Source organism: Daphnia pulex, chromosome 6, assembly GCF_021134715.1.
Source record: "Daphnia pulex isolate KAP4 chromosome 6, ASM2113471v1".
Lineage (NCBI taxonomy): Eukaryota > Metazoa > Arthropoda > Branchiopoda > Diplostraca > Daphniidae > Daphnia > Daphnia pulex.
The window spans coordinates 4,148,458-4,154,822 of NC_060022.1; the positions used below are offsets into that span (position 1 = coordinate 4,148,458).

Consider the following 6,365-nt stretch of genomic DNA (forward strand, 5'->3'; position numbering starts at 1 on the left):
AATCACGGTTTTTATAAGTCCTCCTTCATTTAACTGTGTCTGCATATTTCTGGGAAAGAAATATACAAGTCTGGCCGGAGTGCAGCATATAGCATTCTAGAAGCCCCTCATTTCCATAAGACGAAAAGAGAATGTACATACAGTGTTCATCATTTCCTTTCACCACATCCACCAGCCTATAGCCAAAAATACAAAAAATTGTTCGCCCGGCAAACTAATAGATGGGAAAAAGGCGACAGGAATCCAAGCCAGCAGCAGTGCCATGATGCAAATGAGTTGTCGGCAGCACGGGGAGTTGGGTATATAACACAGCATTATATGGCGCGGCGACGATTGGAGAGTGTGAGGACGATGGGGTGTCGGGATTCGCACGCAAGCGGACGGAGGGAGTCATGAGAAATGCGACTGGAACATCTGAGGAAAGAAAAAAAAAAGAGAAAGAGAAGAAGCACAAGGACTTCCACTTCCCTCTCTTGCATACTATACAGCCATCCTTCGTCATTGCTGAAGAGATGGTACACCCATGAATCATGCGATTACTCGCATTTGGTATCTCCACTTCTCGGTAGTGGGTTCGGAGGTATTCAAGGTCTAACCTTTCTAAAAAAATTTCCATAAAACTACGCGCACACCCCTGTGAATGCAGATTGCAAACGTCTTCGTCAACACAAGTGTACATAAGCATACAATACGTCGAGTAACTTTCGGCTAAAAATAAGAATCAAGGAGAATTTCCCACTTCAATCTTCGTGGCATGTTGGCAATCACATCCTGGAACCGTCAAACATTTATAGTAACGCCCTTGTATTTTAAAATAGTTGATAAAACGAACAAATCAAATACATCGCAATATACCTTCAAGTTTTCCACACATCTGTCAAATAAACACGTAAAAGAGTTGTGATAGTATGATGAACTCGACTGCTAATAAAGTAACCTATAGGACTCAAGGTCTCTCTCTGTTTGACTGTCTGGCTTGTTTTCAAACTTTCCCGCCATCTGTCAAGAGTTGCACAGCCAAGATGCGCGACATCAACACGGCAACTGCAAATAGGATTGCGTATATGGAATTCTTTAACGGGTTTTAAATATAGGAAACTCTCTCGCCTTCAGCAGCCCACAGATGGTTCGTTTCCGACCTATTTCTCTTCAATTGAGAAAGAAACAACGCGTTGTTTTTAATGCGATAATTTAAACCGAGGAAACGCCATAATAAGAAGGTGATGGGTTTATATGATTTGAATTGGAAAACTCGCATTTTTTTATGACGATGAACTTCATATCAATAAAATTTTCTTTCGAAGGAAAGAAGAAATACAAGTTTATGATTTTTAGAAAAATTAGATATTTAAAAAAAAAAAAGATTTTTATTATTTTCCCTTTCCTTTTTCTCTCTCTTTTTCCTTTGTCTTCATCCGCCTCGGGGCTCTTACGCAATGTGAAATGACCAGAGTCCTCTTCAGCAGTCTACCTTTCTCCTTTCAACTACTTACAATTCATTGATGTAGACCAAGGACCTATTGCCTTAAATTCCCAAGTAAAAAAAAAAAAAGAAACAGCGGTTTTTTTATTTTTAAAAAATACTTTTGCGCATTGAAAATCTAAATACTATTCTCAACAAACAAGTTTTAATAATACAGCAGACTCTCTAGACTTAGCTTGTATTATAGATGTGCCCATTTTACATAATAGAGCCACAGCGACGAAGAGGATTAGAGAGTGATTTCGTAAGAATTGCTCCAAGTCACGCTGATTTTGTTTTGCTTGGCGTATACATTCGGTTGCTGGCGTGAATCTTCAAATAAGGAGCAACCTCATCCAGCATCACCGGGCTTTACTATAGTGTTGTTTTTCAAAACGCCAAATATATCGACATGGCGCGGGATAGTCCGTGTCGGTCCGCCTGTTCCGCCATTCATTAGTTATACTATTATGTTTACGGGACTCGACTCTATTTGGTCGGTGTTATATAGCGGACTGCTGGCCAAATTCGGAGTTTAAGACTCGCGCGGCTCATGAATAATCAGCACGGCATCAGGGAATCGCACTCAAATTCCGGTGGATATTGTGCGTGTAACACTCCTCACAACAGTTATGAAAGCCTAACCAAATATTTTTAGTATCATTGGATGAGGGGTTCCTTTGTTCAACATCGTAAACTCTGTCGACTGCTTGGTGGGGCTAGAAAAGGAGACGCCGGCTGTTAAATTTGGCGATCAAAACCTAAACTTTCTTTCGCTTTAACTCGTGTCATGCAAACAAGTTTGCAAAATACAAGGGGGAAATCTAATACAATGGGATTCTATATGATGCCATCAACAGCAGCTCCTGTAGGTACAGTCTGAGCACTTAGAGAGAGCTCTTTGAGTGACAGCTGCTGGATAAAAGAACCCTATCCAGCACCAATATGCAATCCTTATTAAAAGTTTGACTTACGGAAGAATATTGCGTGTTATAAAGTCAAAGCTGTCACTTTAATCAATTTAAAAAATATAACAAGCAAGTGTTGCAGTAGACCGCAATTGATCGACTTCCATTAGATTATTTTTGACCTTCCATTAATGCCACAAGTAGGAGACTAAAATATCAAACTCGCCATTGTCTGCTGCACTGGGATTTTTCAGCCTCAAAACATTAACTCTTTGTTAACTCAAACCTATCGATTCGTCGTTTTAAAAAATTGCGCTTCTGCAATAAAAATGGAATTCAGGATAACAACAGCCAAATTCAAGTGGGGAATTTCTAATTTCATGCGAGGGTGATTTTGTGCAACTGTGCTGCGCAACGAGGGTGGAGGCAGGTCCCTCTTGGTCAGAAAATTGTCTTGTTGCACTTTGCTTGACGTGTTAAAAGTTCAAATATTTTCGAATTAGATGGTTTAACCACAGAAAAAGTTGTAAGGTACAGAAACAAAAACAGGCCTGATCTACAGTTGTTCGACAAATGAGATTTTTAGTGAACCCTGACTGATGAGGAAAAAACTAACTGACGGAGACAGAAAACAGTTTCAGTCAACCGCCAATAGCTCAGGAATAAACATACTGCGTGGCTACGTAACGATTGATAATCAACGCCACCCAAAATTGCCAAAAAGAAGAATAGAGATCAATTTTGTCCTACCTTTATAGCTGGGAAATATAGCCTGGCATCTAAAGTTGCTCCATCCATCCGCCGAAGAGTTGAATTACAACCAGACGGGATAGGGTAAAAAGGGTGTCCTCGTGAATACACCCACATTCACATGGGCGTACACAAGGGCATTTAAAGAAAGGGGAAGAAGAGAGATCCGTAACTCGATTGACATCGGTAGTTTTGCCAATGCAATGGGATGCTGTGTATCTAAATGAAAAAATGAAAATAGGTTACGAAAAATATTCACAGAAACAACAAGTCAAGGACAGTTGAAAATGAGACACTGGGTAAACGCTAATTGTTAATAGACAGGAGAATTAAAGGTTTGAGTGTAATACACTCCATTGATGCAGGTAATGCAAGAAATCTAGTAGGGCACAGGTCAAGGAGGAAATCTTTACCCAAGCGATGATCCTGAAATTGTTGCTGAGGACAGGTTAACACCTGCACAAGAAAAACTTGAATGTTGTGTGGTTATAATGGCTGGCTCTGGCCTCAAATCTGCAAAAAAGAAAAAGGTTTCATACAAATAAACTGCCATGCATTGACAGGGCAATATTACATGATACATATATGCTAACTAGTCACTCTAACATTTCACACATTTGCAACAGATTTAAATAAGCTCTCACAATCATTCTAGTTGTATTCTTAGTTTTTTTTACCCGCTAAACAGCATGGAGTATGAAGGTTAACAAAAACTATAACAATATAAAATCTTGAACTTTGTTTCTGACTCTCGAAATTTTCAACTGAAAAAAAGCAGACGACACTTGTCTAATTTTCTTCTAATCAGCATGCTTACGATAATAATACGATATATCGATAGAAATTAGAAACCGCTCAAAAACGATAAAGGAATAATTTGAGGGAATAAGTTTTAATTTATAATTACCCGGTTTAAGAGACACCTCCCCCCCCCCATGAAAAAAATAGATTCCTTGACTTAATAACAATAAGTGGGAACTGGAAAATTCATGGCTGTGTCCTGTGTTAAGCTGACGTTAAAGATGACGTAATGCTCAATAACATAAATATGACACCAGCATGTATGTGGATGAAGATTGGACGCGAGACTGCTGTGTTGCTGTAAAATAACCGATTAGATCAGAATGTTTTTCTCAACGCGTTTCAAATTTATTCCGGCTTTCGTATTACGACTGGCTCGGTTGCACGTTCGTATCAAATTCGTTGAATTCGGCAGAGAGAAAAAAAAAAAAAAAAAAAAAAAAACGATTTATAAGCCGAATCCAGATAAGAAAGATGTCGGATGGTCCTCTAAAACATATTATGAATATCACGCCAAGAGTATGGGCTATATAATATACGATACGATCTCTTTTGAGTTGCTCTATAGCATAAAGAGAAAGTGAAAGTTTTGAGAGGATGATTCTGACATAGTATAACTAATTTGGCTATATCCACGTCCATTTTAAAATCTATATAGCTGCTGGGATTTCTAAAAGTGTTGTCAATTGCTGCACGACGTGTGTGCATTAGAAATCATGACGCAATAGCTGGTCACCTTTGCAACCATTCGGTAATCAAGAATATACTGTGACTGTGACTGTGAGCACATCAAATAGCTTCGAGATATATTTTCTGACATCAAAGACAACACACTCTCTATAGCACTAGCTCCAGCGCTCGCTCTACACCAAATAGATACACCGAGCCTATGAGACTGTAACTTGGTTTTCATGGAATGAGAGTTCGTCCAGCATATCCCTGCAGACTCTATACTATTGCTGCTGCTTCTGTGTGTATACTATAGCTGCACTGGTGCTTTGGAATGAAGTTAGTTTTCTCCTATAGTTTTCCTAGAAAGCATTTTGGCCAGGCTCTTGCCATTTCCTCACTGTCACTGTTCCGCACTGAGTCCCGCTCTATATCTGCATGTCACAACCTACTGCCTTCGTCATGTAAGAAATAAAACCACCACAACTAAATAGAAATTGAAATAAGTATAACGTAGTAGTAGTGTACTCGTAACTTTGGTTGGCCTTTGGGGGACAGTGCAGTCTCACAGCAGTGCACAGCAGAGGACTATAGAGTCTATAGAGGAGAGAGAGAGAGAGAGCAGATGGCTCGCCTTTGGTGTGTGTTCGTCATCTCGTTGATGCCGAGAACGAAGCAACTTGGGTCACATATAGAAATAAACAAAGTCACCTCATCCTATTTAACTGTGCCGTGATGGTCTCTAAACTTGGCAGCGATTCAAATGTCTTAACTGTGTATTATTTCAAAACTTGTAATGCAATGTCGTTTAATTTGGAAAAGGTATTCGAATTGAATATTATTTAAGTGAATTATCTGACCGACTTTCGAAATTGTTTGTTTGTTTTATTAATGTTGAAGCAAAAAGCAGAGAAATCAAAAAGTTGAAGAATTACTGAATTAGTAGGTGTGTATATTTTCATTTGCTATGCTTTCCCCTCTTTGGTTCGCCAAAGATGGCAACGTTTCATCATATTTTAGGCAAGCGTTATCTTTTTGCGCCGCTTCTCTGTTCTATGCGCCATGGCATATGGCCGATGAAAATGACATTACACAGCGCACCTAATAATAAGGTTATTACATCAACTTTCTCTTATATAAATCCCGTGCCATCATCACTTTGGTTTCAGCCGCATCAGTTCGGAGCGTATCTAAATCTAAACTGCCATCAGTTTGTTAGGCTTTAAACAATCGCGCTATGTCTTGCTGCTTATTATACCATACGTTAAATCTACTAAGTCGATGATTTGTAATTCACTTTTTTTGACTTGAATGAGCTTTCTTTTTTAAAAACGTCCTTTTTTTATAGGGGGTCACTTTATGGTGATGGTTGGCCGCCTAGCTGCGTTCTCATTGTTCAGCACCATTTTCTGCAATTCGTTCTAATTAGAATTTCACGGGACGTCAGTTATAAAACTGTCCCCCCGATCCCTGGGCTGCAATTCAATTTCACAAGACTCTGTCAAACAACTAAAACTCCCTCCCCCCACACTGCCACCCAGGCCATTCAGGCTATGCCCCATTTTATTTTTCCAACTCTTTTTTTCTTTCCCCCGTCATTTTGACTGGGCCGTCCTGATAAGTAGACGTCCGTATCGATCGCCGCCGCCTCTATATGTTGCCCGGCAGGCAACCCGCCGTGTGGCATACATATATAGCCCACGCCATTTCGCATTGTGTTTGATTATTATGATCATCACGTTATATAGGCGCGTCAGTCTCTGCCGACGTCAAGT

At 39.7% G+C, this 6,365-nt stretch overlaps 1 long non-coding RNA gene across 1 annotated transcript; it reads right to left on the reverse strand.

Annotated features, from left to right (window-relative positions):
* Positions 1–3,297: 3,297 nt before the first annotated feature.
* On the reverse strand, positions 3,298–3,885 carry LOC124195901. The gene is made up of 3 exons (XR_006875470.1): positions 3,798–3,885; positions 3,534–3,633; positions 3,298–3,339 (listed from the first exon to the last, which is right to left on the reverse strand). It is a non-coding gene; the product is annotated as an uncharacterized LOC124195901 (long non-coding RNA).
* Between the last annotated feature and the right edge of the window lie 2,480 nt (positions 3,886–6,365).